At 43.1% G+C, this 20925-nt stretch overlaps 1 long non-coding RNA gene across 1 annotated transcript; it reads left to right on the top strand.

The window, feature by feature from the left end:
- The first annotated feature begins 2972 nt into the window (after positions 1-2972).
- On the top strand, positions 2973-6743 carry LOC145400738 (uncharacterized). Its single transcript, XR_013897480.1, has 3 exons — positions 2973-3023; positions 3214-3356; positions 6683-6743. It is a non-coding gene; the product is annotated as an uncharacterized LOC145400738 (long non-coding RNA).
- Positions 6744-20925: the final 14182 nt, after the last annotated feature.

The following is a 20925-nucleotide window of genomic DNA, read 5'->3' as shown; positions in this document are numbered from 1 at the left end:
GGGTGTTAGATAGGATGGGTGCCCATGCTGGGAAGGCACTATTTGTTGTGGGCTTGCGCCTTTGTTTTGCAGTTGTGGTTGAGTTTTAAACTAACTTTCGATGCGATTATAAACACCCGGAAGCCATCTTTGCTCAGACACATGACTGTTGGCTTGTACGGGTGGCACATGTCCACACAAGATCATCATTCACAACCATCGAAAAAATCGTATAAGGGATTTTTGCTGTCGTTAACCCAAAACTTGATACAGTATAAGTTTTCATTGATCATTCCATCAGTTGGTTGCATACTCAGTCATCACATACTAGGGCATGACTATGTAATGTTCTGATTTAGGTGTTATATTGTCTTTTGCAGGAAGTGAGTACTGGTTCGTAGGTGTTGTTCCATTCTTTTGGAGTGTCTGGAATGGGATGGTGTTGAAGAGGGATTGATAATGTTTGTACTGGGATGATTTTATGTACTGAGTTGTATTGTTTGGCTCTGTCATATGCAGTAATGACAGAGGTGGTGTGTGTTAGGACAGACTGTTTTTTAGAATTGTGTGCCTCATATCAAGATTTTCTGTCAAGGAGGACTTTCAGTTCAGATATTCTATAACAGGGAGGACTTTCATTTCAGAATATAAGTGAACTGGAGAAGTACTTGTAATATTGGTGCAGCCAGGAATGATATACAGTATAAGGTTTTGTGATGGGTCTGCAAAGTTTTGTATTGGGTTTTAGATAGGATGGGTGGCCATACCAGGGACACACAGGACATCACTGATCTGATACAGTGTTTGTAGAATAGCGACGTTGGCTTGAAAATGAAAAGCCAGAGAGTTAGAGTTGTGGAGAAATGTGTTGGGAAGTGCATAGAATAGACAGGATTCAAAAAAACTTTACAGTGAACTCTTCATTATCCAGCTGAAGTAAGCCAACCCCCACGCTGAATAAAGCGAAACGTCGGATGTTGCTGAGTACCCCCCATCAGCTCAACATTCGGCGTCGAGCTGGGTATTGCGTTACTGTATGTCTCGACCCTCTTTCCTAAAAACTTTCTTATGAGTAAAAGATGAAAACTAAGCATAAAACACAATACAGTAATGATACAGTATAGTGGCTCTCGCGTACAAGTGGATGATGTGCCACGCTGCCAGATATTCCTTAGAACCGCCGGCTTTTTCTCATTTTGGTGCTGGATATTGTGTTGAGCTGGATATTACGACAATGGATAATTGAGAGTTTACTGTATGCATGAAAAGCGTAGAGACACCCAGGGACAAGGTTGTAGAGGGCATGCCTAGATGGTGTGGTTTACAGAGACTGAAAATAAATAGGATGGTGAAACGGTGTATGTGAGTGAGTTTGAAGGTGGGGGGAGGTGTGGCAGGTCAAGAAGTAGGTAGATTGTTAAGATAAATGAGTGTGATGAGGTGAAGGGATGGAGTTGAGAGGTATATGAGGGAGGGGGGGGTGAGTTGGGGGGAGGGTAGTCAAATGGTGGGTGACAGAGCGACTTGGAGGCGTTTTGTCTGCGGCCACCCTTTGTGGGATCAGGCCATCGGGCTATAGATAGATAGATAAAGAGGTACCTATAAGGGTTGATGAGACTTGGGAGCTCGCAAGGGATTTGGGGTGATTGGGTGAGTTTTGTATGGAGAAGTGCACGACAAGGTTTGGCATCATAAGTTTTGAGTGGAGGAATATATGATGGGTTTTGCATTCCATTTTTTACCCTCACATTTGTTGGATTGATGCTGTCTGATGGGTAATTATGAGAGTACGTGTGGGAAGTGTGCCTATGAGGTGGAGCCAGGATTGTGGGACTTGAATGGTGAGTGGATGAGTGTCTTGTTTCACTGGGCTTGCTGTTGATTACTGCTACCATAGTTTTCCCAGTTATTTTTCTTTTTCTTTACTGTCAGGATAATACTTCCCCACTTGTGAATGTGAAAAAGAGGCTAGATGAACATGATGATAATTATGCTTATGATATTTATGATATTATTAAGCTCTAGACAGTATCTGACCAGCTTGTTTTCTTGTGGGTTGGAGTAAGACAGTTGGTATAATGTACAATAAAATCCACCTTTGTGTGTGTGCAGGATCTTCAAAGTGGCGCTGACCCACAAGAAGCTGGCCATCGACAAAGACCCCGGCCATCAAGGTGCTGCCATTCCTCTTCTTGCGCAACATCCCCAGCTTGCCTTCATCCATGTGGCACACTGGGGTCATGGCTCTCACTAAGGTACAGCCTGGTATTTGTAGTACTGTAGAGTAGTATGTAAGAAAGTTCATGGTAGGTGGGGACATTGTACACTAAGAGAGAGAGAGAGAGAGAGAGTGGGGGGGGGGGAGCATTTACTATGTTGGGCAGTAAGCGTATACCAAAGTGTCATGTGGTACCTTCTATAGGGCAATGGGGAGGGAAGGAAGAGCTGAAAATTATACTTGGAGCAGCAGTTCTCACCACCTAGCATGAGAGTCGCAAGCAGCCGTGTACCTCCTGTAGCAGAGGAAAGGGAAGGAGGGACCGCAGATTGTTGTTGGGGCTTCATTCCTCCTTTGATTCATGTCCTCAGGGATAGCTGTTTGCATTGTTCAAGAACCTGCCTTTAGTGAGTAAGGGAAATTGAGTTTTCTATGTGGGGAGAATGGCAAGTGAGAGATTGACTATAAGAGTGTGGGAAGTCTATCTCTAAATGAAATATAACCTGAAAGTAAAAAGATATATGAGGTTGGGGGGTGTGAGCTGGGAGCAGGGCAGTGAAATGGCAGGGGACAAGGAGGCGATTTGTTTGTGGCCACCCCTTATGGGATTAAGGCGTCTTGTAATAGATAGATAGAGATATTAACAACGTGGAATGAAAATATACGTCCTGGAAGTCGCAGAGTTAAGAATGATCCATTTTACAGGAGGTGGGACGGACAGGTGACTGGTTGAGACAGAGACCTGACCTGCTACCAAGTTAATATCCAGGGCGATGTGTGCTGCTGCCTTCTTTGTTTCTGGATCCTTCCTTGACCCAGCCCTAAGGTGAGCATTAGGGTTGTAATGATGGTGATGTGAGGCTGGTGGTAATACAGTAATGATGATAGTTTTGCTTATGATATTTATGATATTATTAAGCTCTAGACAGTATCTGACCAGCTTGTTTCATGGTGAGTTGGAGTAAGACAGTTGATAGGATGTAAATTAAAATCCACCTTTGTGTGTATGTGTGCAGGATCTTCAAAGTGGCGCTGACCCACAGGAAACTGGCCATTGATGGAGACCCCGTAAGTCAGTGTGTTGCTGTTCCTCTTCCTGCTCAGCACCCACAACTCCCTGTCAGCCATGCAGCACGGTGGGGTCATGGCCGTCATTGAGGTACGTCCTGATATTTCTGGTACAGTAAATGAGTGTCCGAGAAAGTTTGTGTTAGGTGGGGGTACACACCATCCCCCCCCTCCTCCCCAGTGCTGCCTTCCAGTGCCTGCTGTGAGTTAGAAGCCAAGTGTGTCCTGTAACCCTGGAAATGTTTACACTGTTGGGTAGTAATCGCACAACCAATTGATGCCAGGCAGCTTAATGGGTGAAAGAGCTCCATAAGGTTATCATCTGAGGGCTGGTTGGGGTGTATTGCTCATATAATGTTACTGGGGTGAGAAAGAGTGGTCATTAACCTTAAATGCCAGGACTGAGTAGCCTAACTTTTATGTTCCTGATAGAGGATGAAATGAAGTGGTATATAGTCAGAATGAGAGGAATAATACAAAGTGACTAAAAAGAACAATGCTGAATATAACTAGAGGAAAACAACACACATTCATGAAAGTAACACACAAACACAGAAGCAACACAACATAGAATGGCCCACTGAGTAAAAATAATAATAATAAAGCCATCCATCCATCCATCATCCAATCCTACGTTGCCCCATGAGGAGCAGAGGAGCCCGGGGCTAGGCAAGTTGGTCCTGACATTTAAGATGAGAGTGACCAGCCTCACTCATCCCTGAGTGGCATTGCTTGAACAATAAACCCTAGCCACCCCTTGGAAATAAACCCACACAGGCTCAATCCGATAGGAGCACCTTAATTACCCACTAAACCACCAGGCGCCATAATTTGGTTATATGGTTACCACCCAGCATAGTAATTGGCTTCCTGGTGTACAGGAAACCATTTGGCTTGTCATTCAGTGTAGAGTCACCCATAGGCAGAAGGAAGAGGAAAGAATGAAGGAAAGAAAGACATGAAGGATGGAAGAGAGGAAAGGGCAGACGCCCAAACCAGCACAACATCGAGTGAGTGGATGGTGAATGCCCCTACCTACCACTTAAAGCCAAATACACAAATGGGAAGAGCAGTACAAAATACCGTACATTTGCAGTTGTTGTTAAGCAACCCCAGTGTGTCTGGCCAAGCTGACCCATCCATTACAGGCAGCAGTCACTCATGCTGGGGTGTCCTGTGCAGAGAATGATGCTTCTCTGTGGCAGACAGTGCCTAGGTGCAGGGAGTGGTTGGGAGAAGAGAGTGGAGATTTGGTTCGTGGATGGATGTCACACTTGCATCTCTACCCAATCAGCAGAGACACCATAGTAGGCTCCACATCACCCTGTTATTTGATTGTATGGTACCACCTGTCATTGTTAATGGGTTTTTGGGTTACAGGAAACCATTAGGTTTGTCACTTAGGGTTGAGTCACCCGAAGTTGAAGGAAAAGTAATGAAAAGTGACAGGAAGGATGGGAGAAGTAGGAAGAGAGGCGTGCAGAGACAGAAAAGAATGATAAAGGTAGAAGTAGGCAGCACCATATTGTGAGTGCTTGCTAACCAGGAAAGCAAAAAATGGTGTCAGTAAGCTTACAGTACTGTCAACAGTGAGAAAGGACTGGAAAGAAAAAACACATAACTCAAAACACACAGAACGGCACAACACTATAAACACAGACATACAATACACATATGGTTATTTATACTTTGTAGTATGAGGAGGCAATCACCATCTACTCATTCAGTGTAGTTTTATTTATTTATTTATTTTTTTTAATAATTGAGAGTAAATGTAGAAAAAGAGTAAAAGTGATGGTTATTTGAGAGGGATGGTGACTCCCAGTGTGATGCTACAGTGAATGGAGAGAGACTGGAATTGGTGAGAGAGTTCAAGTATCTGGGTACAATGATAGAAAAGAGAGGAAAATTTACAGAAGTGGAAAGTAGAGAGACACACGGAAGGAAAGTAGCTGATGCTATGAAGGCCTTGATAAGAAACAGAGGCTTGAGTGTTGCAGCTGCATAAGGCGTACATGAAGTGTTAGTGCCAACTTTAACATATGGGTGTGAGACTATGGTGTGGCATGAAAATGAAAAGTCATGAGTAAGAGCTGTGGAGATGGGACTCTTGAGGAATGTATGTTGAGTACAGAGAGTGGATAGGATACGAAATAATGTGGTTCGTGAAAGATGTGGAGTGAGGAAGTCTGTGGACACCAGAATCGAAGAGAGAGTACTGAGATGGTATGGTTATGTGGAGAGAATGGATAACAGTAGAGTAGTGAAAAAGGTATACCAGTATCTGAGTGAATTTGAAGGAGGAAGGAGGTGAGGTAGGCCAAGGAGAAGGTGGAGGGATATGGTGGATGAGTGTGTGAGGAAGAGAGGTTTGGAAGTCGGTGAGGCTAAGGGACTGACAAGAGATTGAGCTGGCTGGATGAATTTTGTGAGGAGAAGCATGTGACCAGGGATTTGGCTCCCCTTTTTAATGTGACAGTGTTCGGATCGGCTCAATCGGATAGGTATAGGTGAAGCTACAGAACGTGGTGGAAGTCTTTTTGGCCTGTCAGATGGAGCCAGGATTTCGAGGGCTTGAATGATGAGTGAATGGAAGCTTTAAATTGGGCAAACTTGGGCTGTCTGGACGTTGCTACCCCTCACCCTGCCCTAGGGTGGGAAAGGAGGTCCGGATAATGATGATGACGATGACGACTTCATTGGGTGGTAACCATATAAACAAGTGATGCCTCGTGCTTCCTGTGGCAAAGGGGAGGGAAGGAGAGGATGAATATTGTATTTGGGTCGTCATTTGTCCTCTGATTCATGTCTTCAGATATTCCTTTTAGCATTGTCCAAGAATTACTGTGCCTGAACATGGGAAATTAAGTTGACTGGATGGAGAGTATGTGTGTGAGGTAAGGGGGGTTGGAGGGAGATCATAGAGAAGATAGGGGGGATGGAGTAGAGTTGTATGTGCGTCAAGGGGGTGTGAGTTTGAGAGGGGAGAGAACAAGGTGACTTGGAGAAAATTTTTAGTGGTCATCCATTGAGGTACAGTATTTGGCAACAGACAGATGGGGGTGGTAATGACTATGATGCTGCCATGTGCCTCTGTCTATTTATGCAGAGTGCAGATTGATTCAAAGGTCCATAGGAAAGGCTTGAATGATCAGCCTTAATTATCATCATCATCATCTGAACCTCCTTTCCCACCCAAGGGCTTAATTACAGTATATATATTGTACTTTGCAGATGATGATGTTTTTAATTACATAAATACAAGTATACTGTAAAGGTTTGGAGAGTTTCTTGTTTGGTGGTAATGAAAGCTGTGTCTAACCTGTCTAGTACGTAAAACATCTCTACCAAGCTCGATTACACCATATGAAGGGGAAAAAAAAAGATTCATGGGGTTAAGCATGATCCTTTTTACAGATGGGATGAGGCTGTATTAGTGAGTGTGTGAGACAGAGACCTGACCTGCCGCCGGGTTGTGCTTGGTCTTTGCTTCTGGAACCTTCGTCAACCCATCCCTGAGGTGAGTAATGGAGTTGTGATGATGATGTAAGGATAGTGTTAATAATGATGATAATTATGCTTATGATATTTATGATATTATTAAGCTCTAGACAGTATCTGACCAACTAGTTTTCTGGTGGGTTGGAGTAAGACAGTTGGTATAAAGTACAATAAAATCCACCTTTGTGTGTGTGTAGGGTCTTCAAAGTGGCGCTGACCCACAAGAAGCTGGCCATCGACAAAGAGACCCTGGCTGTCGAGGTACTGCTGTTCCTCTTCCTGCACAGCATCCCCACCTCACCAGCACAGCACACCTGAGTCGTGGTGCACAGTAAGGTATGTCATGATGATTTGGGTATAGGAGAAGAGTACAGTCCAATGATGACTGAAATTTGCAAAGGTTTGCTTCCCCAAATCCTGTGAATATCAAACTGCAAATACGTCTCTTGGAATATAAATTTACCTTGCCCTATCCCATGCCCTGGTGTACCCTACCTTAACCTAACCCACCCTACCCTACCTTGCCCTGACTCCCATACCCTGCCCTACCCTACCCTACCTACCTTGCGCTGACTCCCATACCCTGCTGTACCCTACCGCACCCCACCCACCTACCTACCTTGCCCTGACTCCCTTACCCTGCTGTACCCTACCCTGCCCTGCCCTACCTAGTGCTGTTGCTGAACCAGAATACAGTATTGCTTATTTCAGCATTCTTGATACCTAACCAGTACCAATGTTTACCCTCTGCATCGGAAACTGAGATTTGAAAAACTGCTGGAATAGATTATTTTGTTTAAGGTTTTCATATTTATTCCTTGTAACCCCTCTCTCTCTCTCTGTGTGTGTGTGTGTGTGTGTGTGTGTGTGTGTGTGTGTGTGTGTGTGTGTGTGTGTGTGTAAGAGAGAGAGAGAGAGAGAGTGATGTCTTCCAAACAGAGTACACAACACTGGCTGGAGAGAATGAGTCTGTCACTGAGGAAATTTGTGTTTTAACCTATGAATCTTTAACTGCGTATCAGATTTGGGAAATATGTTAGGAATGGTGATAGATAAGAAGCTAAAATTTGACTTGTTTTTCTACTTTTATATTTTTGAGAAATTAAAATATGACTCTCTCTCTCTCTCTCTCTCTCACCTCAAATTTGACTACTTTCTTAACTCTCTCTCTCTCTCTCTCTCTCTCTCTCTCTCTCCCCCCAAACGAAAATTTGACTTCTTTCTCTACATTTCCTTTTTCTTTTCCAGACTACTGTGTGGGTAGGATCTGGGATTAGTCAGGACCACACCAGACTCTTCAAGATTCCTTCATGCTGCCTTCACACTTCCTCCAAGACTTAAAATAATCCGTCTTGTGATGCGTCCTCTTCAAGACTCCTCCAGGCTGCTCCACAAGGCTTCTATCAGGGGGTTCTCTTCCTCATTTGCTTCCTCATCCTTTATAAGAAACTGGATTATTTTTTCTCTTGATAGACATACAGATAGATGTTAGATTATGTTGTAGTAGGTAGATAAGTGGATAGGTAATGTAGTAGTGTAAGGTAGATAGATAATATAGTAGTATTAGGCAGATAGATAGGTGAACAGGTAATGTAGTAGTGTAAGGTAGATAGATAATATAGTAGTATTAGGCAGATAGATAGGTGGATAGATAATGTAGTAGTGCAAGGTAGATAGATAATATAGTAGTATTAGGCAGATAGGTGGATAGATAATGTAGTAGTGTAAGGTAGATAGATAATATAGTAGTATTAGGCAGATAGATAGGTGGATAGATAATGTAGTAGTGTAAGGTAGATAGATAATATAGTAGTATTAGGCAGATAGATAGGTGAATAGGTTATGTAGTAGTGTAAGGTAGATAGATAATATAGTAGTATTAGGCAGATAGATAGGTGAATAGATTATGTAGTAGTGTAAGGTAGATAGATAATATAGTAGTATTAGGCAGATAGATAGGTGGATAGATAATGTAGTAGTGTAAGGTAGATAGATAATATAGTAGTATTAGGCAGATAGATAGGTGAATAGGTTATGTAGTAGTGTAAGGTAGATAGATAATATAGTAGTATTAGGCAGATAGATAGGTGGATAGATAATGTAGTAGTGTAAGGTAGATAGATAATATAGTAGTATTAGGCAGATAGATAGGTGGATAGATAATGTAGTAGTGTTAGATAGATGGATAGGCAGTGTAGTAGTAGTAGATCTTTAGATAATGTAGTAGTAATATTTGCCCCCTGGTTCATTCTGACTTTACCTCTGACCTCCATCCTCCTTTTTGGAGTAGAGGGAGGGGTGGGGGGAGAGGGACATTTGCACAGCTGGGCAGCTCTGTTCCCCAATCAGATCAATGCCACCACATGAAGGCCTCCCTCTCCAGCACCCTTAAGAGTTATAGAGGTAGGAAAGAGGAGAGATTTTATTTTTATTCATTTACTGGTATGTATGTATTTATTTTAGGGCATTAGGAAAGAGAATAGGATATATTTTATTATTATTTACTTATTGTAGGCCATATAGGGGGTTTAATTCAAAGTAGGGGTTGGAGATATTTACTTTTTACATCTTGGGGGATGAGCAACTGGTCACTTACCTTTAAATTTGGATTGAATAGCCCAGCCCAGGGCCCCTACACTGCAGATTGGGCAGCGGAGAAGTGGGTGATAGATATAGACTTTCGTATAGATAGCAGTGATAAGATATAAAATCTGATTTATAGCAGTGATTGCCTTTTAAGTCATTGGGCAGTAAAGGATTGGGTTGATCAACCCCAGGCTGTCAGGCTGAGCAGATCTATTAACCACAGGCAAGCAGCTGCCTGTGGAGGGTTGTATTGTGCAGTGAGCCAATGTTCCCTTGCAACTGACTGCACATCACCACAGTGAGGCATAGGGATAAGTGTGGAGGTTTGGTTCTTGAATGGGCACTGCAATTGTGTCTCTCCAGTTAGTAGGCACACCATAGCAGGCTGCACATCACCCTGTTGCTTGATTATGTAAACCATTAGGCTTGTTAGTGCAGAACCACCTGATCTGGAAAGATGAGTAATAGGGAGACAGGATGGAGTAAGAGAGGGAGAACAGACAAAAAAAGTGATAATGGTGAAGGAAGTAGGCAGCACTACATGAAGTAACCAGATGATGGTTGCCACCACTTATCAGCAGTAAAGGATTGGGTGATAGGTGTGTAGATTTTTGTCTATAGCAGTGATTGATAAACTGTATAGACTTTGATAGACAGCATTGATCATCTGTCTTTTGGATTGTTAGTATTGATCATGAGTTCATAGATAGATACATACTTCATTCACTAAACATGGATGCACTCTTTCCTAAGCACTTCTTTGCGACCAGTATATTTTCATGACACCTCCAAGAGAGATGGCAGTTTTATTACTGTACTATTCTCAGTTCTTTTTATCGAGGCGAAGATGCACTTGACAGATTGGTGATTATTGGCTGAATGCAACATTACTTCATAATCTAACATTATTAACTGACAACAAATATCTGAGGGGGAAATTTGGGTTAGTAAATATTTTTTGGACATGTTGCATTCAGCCAATCATCATCAACTCTAGTGCATCTTCGCCTCAATAAAAAAAAAATGGAGTATAGTAGGTGGATTAATTTTGAAATGACAAGTAATATAATTTTAAAATGGAAATATAACTATCACAGTATATTTTACATGTTTATTATAATTATTTGACTTTTTATTATTACCTTTACTATTAGTACTAATATTACTGGAGAAATGGAAGACCAGGTTATTTTATTTTTATTTATTGCTCACAGTCAGTATATTTACAGATCCTTGTGTATGGGCCTACCTCAGAAAGTGCCAAGTGAGCCTTGAACTCCTTGAAGACTCCTCCAGCATTCAAGTGTTCTCTGTATGTGTAGATGTCTCCAAAAACTCCTCCAAGTTCTCCCACCACCTCCAAGACTTTTCCACTTTACCTCCAAGGCTCCTCCACCTTCTTACAACCTCCAAAGTAAGCTAGTCACACGCACATTTCTCTCAAGGTACATTTTTATAATTGGGCACTCACCATCCACTCACTCAGTGTAGTGCTGCTTTGGGTGTCTGCCCTTTGCTCTCTTCCTTCCTTCCTCTTCTGTGTCACTTTCCTTCATTCTTTTCTCTTCCTTCTGGCTATGGGTGACTCTACACTGAGTGACAAGCCAAATGGTTTCCCATACACCAGGAAACCATTTACTATGCTGGGTGGTAACCATATAACCAAATTATGACACCTGGTGGTTTAGTGGACAATTAAGGTGCTCCTGTTGGATTGAGCCTCTGTAGGTTTATATCCAAGGGGTGGTTGGGTTTATTCCTCATGCAATGCCACTCTGGGATGAGTGAGGCTGGTCACTCATATCTTAAATGTCAGGACCAACTTGCCTAGCCCCGGGCTCCTTTGCTTCTCATGGGGCAATGTAGGATTGGATGATGGATGGATATTATGACTTGTCCCCCCCCCACCCCACCCCAATCTATTTGCTTAATGTAGTGCAGCTGTCAGGTGGGGAGACGTTTGTTCTTAATCTCATCATATTTTGGTGACTTACAGTTGCAGCCCTGCTTACAAACTCTGAGAGATACAAATTTTTTTTTGTTGGAGCATTTGTTGATATTTTTAACTGTTACCTACAAAATAGTTAAATGAATTCAAATGTCAGTGAGTTCAAAGTACAGCATAGAGTCAAGTCATTAATGTCAGTGATACTAATGATTAAATTTATTTGTAGTAGTTGGCACATCACAAGTATTTCAGACCACTTGTGTCCATGGTCTTTAGCAATGATTTCTACATATTTGGCCTCATACAGCATTAATGAATTTCAAGTTTGACTTTTTTGAGTCACTTGCCAACTCTTGTTCCCAGTTAATGTCAACCCTGATTTTTTGAGTTACAGACCAACCTTTAATCCCAGTTATGTTTGTAAGGAGGGAAGCAAGTGTATTTTATTCTTACACTTACTAGACAGTTTTGATATATTTTCAAGAAACAAGTTTTAGTGATGGAGTTAGAAACAGCCTTCATGAACATTTGGACAACCCACTTTCTCTTCCAAAATTGATTAAAAATTCTGGAAGCAGCAAGAATTAAACTTAAAATGTCACTGGATTGGTGGAGTTAACATGCAGTCATAAAGGGCAGTTATGACGTGCCTGCGGGTATTAATATTTTATCAGGCTGCATCCCACATCAAAGGTTAGGAGCAGTGGAGATTTGTGTATATATAGCATAGATATTTCAATTCGTGCTTCAGAAATTAACGTAAAATTGGGAGCAGTAGAGATCATTAATCCATGCATCTAAAATTAACACAGATTTAGTAGGAATGGTAATTTTAAATACTGTACTTGCTTCCAATGTTAACATATATTTTGCAGTAATTCATGCTTTTGAAATTAACATACAGTACATTTAGTAATAGTAGAGGTTTTCAATACGTGCCTCAGAAATTAACATATAAAGTAGAGATTTTCATTACATACGTCAGAAATTATTGTAAAAGTAATACAGCAACGGCTTGCCTACCCCCTCATGATTACATTCTAACACCTTCAGGCCAGTGACATTGTAAATTTTATTCTTGCTACTTTCATACAATAGTAGTTTATTCAGTTCATGTCTTGAGAAAGGAGATAAAGGCTGTCCATAACTGAGGGGGGGAAAAAAAAAAAAAAAAAAAAAATCCACCTGATTGAAGAGGTTAACAGCAGTTAAACATAGCGGAGACCCTATTTTATGACAGATGAAACAGTTTCTGAAGTGATGCCATTTTGGTTTGTCACTAGAGCTACTGTGAACACTTAACCCCTTCACTACATTATCTTTCATACCTTGCTATCTCCAGGTGACTGTTTAACTTTGTGACATCATGCTGGAGGGATTTGAAGAAGCCCTTCAGTATGAGATGCCTTTCATAAGCTAAATAATGTCTTCTGGAGATAGCAAGAATATAATACAGATATCATTGTGGTGAACGGGTTAAGTGTTCACTGGCTGGAGTGATAGCACCAAAATGCCCCTGAGTCAGCCTGTTCTTACATAATGCTGTCTATAGTTTAGTGCCTAGGTCAGTGTTTGTGCTTTTTGGAGGTCTCAATGTTTGCTGTATCAGTGCTTTTAAAGAACTTGGTGTTTTGCAGTTTTAATGCTCCATAGGCATTGGATTATGCTCATACTCTTACTTCAATCATGGTGCTCTTAATGATAGTGTCATATATGCCTGTGCTTTAAAAAGATCTTTATGCTGTTTTTACGTGTTGTATAGGCTACCCAGTCAGTTTTTATGTGTTGTATAGGCTATCCAGTCAGGATATCTCTGCAAGCCACGCCTCCTTACCCCAGTGCTTAACAGTTACCGTATGGCTGGCTTAGCAGTATCGCTTACTGTCATACCACGGAGGTGATGTCATAATAACATTCATCAGAATATGTTTTAATACCTGTAGATCTGCTGTTATTTGTGCTACGTATTTTCCCTTACACCACCATACTCATGAATGTTTTGTCTCTGGATATTAATTTCCATAATGTAAAGAGAGGCTACAATAATAAAATTAGAGCGAGAATTAATAGAAGAAAGGTTGAAGAATGTTTATATTGCTTTTACTTATCACTGATTTTTACAGCAACTATCAAATCAACTCGGCAGTGATTTTTACAGCAACTATTGAATCAGTTCAAGACAAAATTATGTTGATTACCATGGTCACTTCATATTTTATGAAAACTATGGAAGAGCCGAGGTGGGTAATTTTTTATGCACAGGTTTACGAGCACATGGACCAGTCTTCTACTTATTTTTGCACTAATTTTATTACTGTAGCCCTTCTTTACCTTTCGGAAATTAACTTCCATAAACAAAACATTCACGAGTATAGTGGTGTAAGTGAATATTGCATAGCAAAAATAATTGAACATCTACAGGTATTAAAACATTGTTATATTGTGTGATAAATGTTATCGAGATCCTATCAGCTTCGTGGTATGACGGTCAGTGATAAAGCTATGCCAGCCGTACGATAACTGTTAGGTGCTGGGGGAAGGGGGCGTGGCTTGCCAAGATATCCAAATTGGATAGCCTATAAGTTTATAACTTCTAATATAGTGGTTTTAAACTTTGATTTTTCTAAAGGATACATACAGACTACAGAATTCTATCAAGTTATTCATTTTGATACCTAAAATAAACTTCTGTAGAAACAAAACCAGTTATAAGTCCATCCGTCCATCAATCATCCAATCCTATGTTGCCCCGTGAGAAGCGTAGGAGCCCAGGGCTAGGCAAGCTGGTCCTGACATTTAAGATGAATGACCAGCCTCACTCATCCCCGAGTGGCATTACATGAGCAGTAAACCCCAACCACCCCTTGGATATAAACCTTCACGAGCTCAGTCTGCTTGGAGCACCTTAATTACCCACTAAACCACCAGGCACAATAATTTGGTAATATGGTTACCACCCAGCATAGTAAATGGTTTACTGGTGTTGAGGAAACCATTTAGCTTGTCACTCAATGTAGAATCAACCATAGGCAGATGGAAGAGGAAAGACAGAAGAGGAAGGAAAGAAGAGAGGAAAGGGCAGACACCCAAAGCAGCACAGCACTGAGTGGATGGTGGGTCCCCTACCTACCACTATGTATTTAAAGGAATATTAAAATAAAAGAAATACTGGGTAGTTTCTTTTGCCAAACTTTCAGCACATACCGACAGAACAAAGACCACCAGTATAGTGATGGTGACCAGCACCCCCCCCTCCCCCCTTCAGCTTCCCTTATACTAGTGACAATACTCTTCTTGGCACTTGCCTCTCGTGGGGCTCCACAAGACGCTGGTGCCCATGAGGGGCCCCACAAGACACTGGTGCCCTTGAGATGCTGCTGCCCTCAAGGGGCTCCTCGAGGGCACCAGCATCTTGTGGAGCCCCTCAAGGGCACCAGCTTCTTGTGGAACCCCTTGAGGGCACCAGCGTCTTGTGGAACCCCTCGAGGGCACCAGCGTCTTGTGAAGCCCCTCCAGGGCACCAGCGTCTTCTGAAGCCCCTCCAGGGCACCAGCGTCTTCTGAAGCCCCTCCAGGGCACCAGCGTCTTCTGAAGCCCCTCCAGGGCACCAGCGTCTTCTGAAGCCCCTCCAGGGCACCAGCGTCTTCTGAAGCCCCTCCAGGGCACCAGCATCTTGTGAAGCCCCTCCAGGGCACCAGCGTCTTGTAGTGCCCCTTGAAGGCAGCAGCAACTCCTGGGGCCTCTCAAATGCAGCATCATGTACTGCCTCGTGGGCAGGATGACGGCAGCGTCTCGTGAAGCCTCCCCTGCAGGATGGCTGCAGCGTCTCATGGGGCCTCCTGGGCAGAATGACAGCAGCGTCTCGTGGAGCCTCCTCAGCAGGATGGATGCAGTGTCTCGTGGGGCCTCCTGGGCAGAATGGCGGCAGCGTCTTGTAAGGCCTCTGTGGCAGGATGGTGGCAGCATCTCGTGGGGCCTCTGTGGCAGGATGGCTCCAGCATCGCATGGGGCCTCCCTGGCAGGATGGAGGTAGTGGCTTGTGGGGCCTCACCAGCAGGATGGAAGCAGTGTCTCATGGGGCCTCCAAGGTGGGATGGCCATCATCATGAGGCCTTTCAGGTGCATAGCTGGCTTGAGGCCTAGGTGGCAGCAGTCTTGTGGGCCTCAGGGTGGATGGCAGAAGCATCTTGTAGGGCCTCAGTGGCTGGTGGCAGCATCTTATATGGTCTTTGGGTGAAATGGCCTTTGAAGGGGATGACATCAGAGTCTTGTGGGGCCTCTCAAGGGGATAGCAGCTGAATCAACTTGGACCTTTATGAGTCTTGAGATGGCTGACTAGTCTCAAAGGGCTTCTTGGGGTAGCAACTGCATCTTGTAGGGCCTCTACGATGGTGGCTGTCTCATGGGGTTCCTCGATATTTTATGTAACCATAGGAACTTATACCTGTGTTAATCTCTTGGTGGGGGGATGTGGTTTGTGGGGCCACTTCAGGGTGGCAGCTGCTTCTTGTGGGGCGTCTTGGGGTGGTGGCTGCTTCTTGTGGGGCGTCTTAGGGTGGTGGCTGCTTCTTGTGGGGCCTCTTAGGGTGGTGGCTGCTTCTTGTGGGACCTCTTAGGGTGGTGGCTGCTTCTTGTGGGACCTCTTAGGGTGGTGGCTGCATCTTGTGGGACCTCTTAGGGTGGTGGCTGCATCTTGTGGGACCTCTTAGGGTGGTGGCTGCATCTTGTGGGACCTCTTAGGGTGGTGGCTGCATCTTGTGGGGCCTCTTAGGGTGGTGGCTGCATCTTGTGGGACCTCTTAGGGTGGTGGCTGCATCTTGTGGGACCTCTTAGGGTGGTGGCTGCATCTTGTGGGACCTCTTAGGGTGGTGGCTGCTTCTTGTGGGGCCTCTTGGGGTTGGAGCTGCATCTTGTGGGGCCTCTTGGGGTTGGAGCTGCATCTTGTGGGGCCTCTTGGGGTTGGAGCTGCATCTTGTGGGGCCTCTTGGGGTGGTAGCTGCATCTTGTGGGGTCTCTTGGGGTGGTGGCTGCATCTTGTGGGGCCTCTTGGGGTGGTGGCTGCATCTTGTGGGGCCTCTTAGGGTGGTGGCTGCATCTTGTGGGGCCTCTTAGGGTGGTGGCTGCATCTTGTGGGGCCTCTTAGGGTGGTGGCTGCTTCTTGTGGGACCTCTTAGGGTGGTGGCTGCTTCTTGTGGGGCCTCTTAGGGTGGTAGCTGCATCTTGTGGGGTCTCTTGGGGTGGTAGCTGCATCTTGTGGGGCCTCTTAGGGTGGTGGCTGCAGTCTTGGAGGTCCTTGGGGTGCCTTAGGAATGGCAGCTACATCTCTTGGGGTCTCAACAGCTGTGGGCATGTGTGTGTACAAGAGACTGTGGGCATGTGTGTACAAGAGGCTGTGGGCATGTGTGCATACAAGAGGCTATGGGCGTGTGCATACAAAAGGCTCTGATCATGTGTGTGTAGAAGAGACTGTGGGCATGTGTGTACAAGAGACTGGGCATGTGTATGCACGAGGGTGTGGACATGTATATATGTGCAGGTTGTAGACACTGGCAGCAGGCCCATATGTACGAAATTCTGTGCACATACGATACTAAGCATGTACAGTTTACCACGTGTCATACAGGTTGGGTAAAACATCCTAAATCAACATATGTTCCAAGGTGATTATCAATTAACTAAATGTGCTTTAAATTATAAACAGCAGACCCTTCTATTTAACAGACCTATATACAATGCACATCAGACTTAGTGGACACTAAGTTCACCGAACGTCTGTTGGCTATAACAATCAAATGTCCATTGAGTGGGGTGCAATACATGTGTTTCCTACCTCCCCCCTACCCCCAACCTGGCCTGAAATTGTCCTCTCCTCTTTGTGGCTGACAAGTTGTAATAACAGACTGTATGAATATTCCACTATATTCCATTTCACCGAGTCTGGCACCAACAGCAATGTCTGCAACACCTGTAGCATTGGTAAGGGTCTCCAGTACTGGATATACCTTTTTGTATTGCCTTTTCCAGTGGTTCTCAAGGTACTAAGCAGAACGTCGCTAAGTGCAAATGATTTACATAAACACTACAGGCGTTGAGGACATCACTGAAGGTGCCAAACGGTGAAATGGAGTATAGTCACAAAGAAGTAAACTAATATGGAAAAGTGAAAAATGTAGTCTCCATTTTTTTTCTTTCATCTACCTATCACCATCATCATCACAACTGTCTATCCATCATTATCTATCTACCTATCATCACAACTGTCTATCCATCATTATCTATCTACCTATCATCACAACTGTCTATCCATCATTATCTATCTGCCTATCATCACAACTGTCTATCCATCATTATCTATCTGCCTATCATCACAACTGTCTATCCATCATTATCTATCTACCTATCATCACAACTGTCTATCCATCATTATCTATCTACCTATCATCACAACTGTCTATCCATCATTATCTATCTACCTATCATCACAACTGTCTATCCATCATTATCTATCTGCCTATCATCACAACTGTCTATCCATCATTATCTATCTACCTATCATCACAACTGTCTATCCATCATTATCTATCTGCCTATCATCACAACTGTCTATCCATCATTATCTATCTACCTATCATCACAACTGTCTATCCATCATTATCTATCTACCTATCATCACAACTGTCTATCCATCATTATCTATCTACCTATCATCACAACTGTCTATCCATCATTATCTATCTGCCTATCATCACAACTGTCTATCCATCATTATCTATCTGCCTATCATCACAACTGTCTATCCATCATTATCTATCTGCCTATCATCACAACTATCTATCCATCATTATCTATCTACCTATCATCACAACTGTCTATCCATCATTATCTATCTGCCTATCATCACAACTGTCTATCCATCATTATCTATCTACCTATCATCACAACTGTCTATCCATCATTATCTATCTGCCTATCATCACAACTGTCTATCCAGCATTATCTATCACCATCTATCTACCTGTCATCACCATTGTCTATCCATCATTATCTATCAACTGTATCTATCTATCACCTATCTATCAATCCCAGGAACTCAATATGGTGAAGCAACTGTTAACATATCTATCCAACTATCTATCAGTCTATCTATAACATTTACCTGTAAGTCTATCTCCATGGTGAAGCAATTGTTAACATATCTATCCATCTATCAGTCTATCTCAATGGTAAAGCAACTGTTAACATATCTATCCAACTATCTATCATTCTATATCATTTATCTATCTGCCTATCAGTCTATCTCAATGGTAAAGCAACTGTTAACATATCTATCCAACTATCTATCATTCTATATCATTTATCTATCTGCCTATCAGTCTATCTCAATGGTAAAGCAACTGTTAACATATCTATCCAACTATCAGTCTCTCTATCATTTATCTATCTGCCTATCAGTCTATCTCAGTGGTCACAAAGATTGTTATGGAGGGATGTATTGCCACAAAAGGACAATATTCTCCGCCAAGTTAAGTGAAAGAACTATTGAACGTTAGCTCACGATTTTGAAGCATAGTGGTAGTTGTAGTAGTGGTGGTAGACTGTGGTAGTTGTAGTAATAATGCTGACAATTTCCTCATCATCATCGTCACCACACAGGAGAGCCTTACAGGAGTGCTTCTTGCCTGTGGTTGATGGGTCTGCTCCATTAGACAACTGGGGTACCACAATAACAAACTGAAATAATAATTTGATTTTAGCACATGGTATCAAGTTAAGGAACTCTCAAACAGCAAGTTTTCTTTCTTATCTATCCATCTATCTACCTAGCAAAAAATCACTCTATCTTCTAACAATCAATTCATCTATCAAACATAATAAACAGTAACTTTGTATGCAGAGGAAGCATCGCTCGTTTGTATCGTTTATAAAGGCTCTCCACACTTGTTTGATCTCTGGCAGCCTCTCTTCAGTCCTTTTAATATTCATCCATCCAACCATCATTCAATCCCACATCGCCCCATCAGGAGGGCAGTAGCCCGGGGCTAGGCAGTTGGTCCTGACATTTAAGATGAGAGTGACCAACCCCTCATCCCTGAGTGGCATTACATGAGCAATCAACCCCAACCACCCCTTGGATATAAACCTTCACCGGCTCAATCCGATCTGAGTGCAATAATTACCCACTAAACCACCAGGTGCCAAAATTTGGTTATATGGTTACCACCCAGCGTAGTAAATAGTATCCTGGTGTACATGAAACCATTTGGCTTGCCACTCAGTGTAGAGTCACCCACAGGCAGAATGAAGAGGAAAGAATGAAGGAAAGAAAGGCTGAAGAAGGAGTGTACAGTTACCCGCAGGCAGAAGGACAAGGAAAGAATGAAGGAATGAAAGACAGAAGAGGAGAGAAGGAAAGAAGAATGGAGGAGGGGAAAGGGCAGACACCCAACAGCAGCACTACATCGAGTGAATGGATGGTGAGCGCCCCAAAGGCTCCAACATACTTGCATGCGTCGGCCTTGGTCACCTGATGGCGGCCCTCAATGCTGCTTGATCTCTGGCAGCCTCCCTATTCAGTTACGAACATCTCCATATCACCTCGTCCTCCGCCATCTTGCTGCCCTCCCATCAACCCCACCCCTGAAAAAATGATCTACATTAATAAAAAATAAAAAAATACATAAATATAATCCTAAGCAGTTTTTAGTGGGTTACTGAGTCTCCTTGGTTACTAGGTCAATGAATCTCCTTAGTTAAACAGTCAAATGAGTCTCCCTGGTTACTAGTAAAAGTCTCCTTAGTTATTAGTCAAACTGAGTCTTCTTGGTTACTAGTCAAATGAGTCTCCTTGGTTATTAGTCAAACTGGTATTTTTGCCATAAACACATCATCAACGTACACAGTATAAACACACAACAAACTGATATGCACGAAAAAATCCTAAAATGAATACTGTACAATAATAATAATAATAATAATAATACAATAAACTCTTAATTATGCATTGTAATTCAGCCAAGCCTTACACTGAATAAAGCCACACGCTGGATATTGTACAGCACCCCCATGGCCATCTACCTAACACTGGGCGTTGAACCAGACACTGTGGTGCTATCCATCTCAACCCTCTACCCTGACACAAACAGAGGGCTGGTACTACAATCCCAAACAGATCATCTTTTCAAACCAAATAATCTCCATCAACATACCCATGTCCCACACCAAGCCCTCTTCCTCCCATCATCCCCCTCTTCCCCAAACCTCGCCCCCACAACATTCTGGAGAGTGGTCAAAACCCTTGGATCTGATCACCTCCCAATCATCATCACTACCAAAACCAGAATCACCCCAGCTGGCCACAGACACACTAATTATAAGAGAGCCAACTGGGAGGCATTTACAACTGATACAGAACACTTTGAAACATGAAACAGTACAAGCATCACAAATATCAACACCGCTGTGCACACTTTCAATACTATCTATCTATCTATCTATTGCCAGACGCCTCAATCCCGTTTGGGGTGGCCACAAACAAATCACCTCCAAGTCGCCCTGTCCCCCGCCATTTCACTGCCCTGCTCCCAACTCACACCCCCCTCTCTCATATACCTCTCCACCCCATCCC

This window comes from Coenobita brevimanus, chromosome 53, assembly GCF_032717465.1.
Source record: "Coenobita brevimanus isolate Jiangsu-jjx chromosome 53, ASM3271746v2, whole genome shotgun sequence".
NCBI lineage: Eukaryota > Metazoa > Arthropoda > Malacostraca > Decapoda > Coenobitidae > Coenobita > Coenobita brevimanus.
The sequence above is the reverse complement of the archived record's forward strand: the minus strand, read 5'-3'. Positions and strand labels throughout refer to the sequence as shown.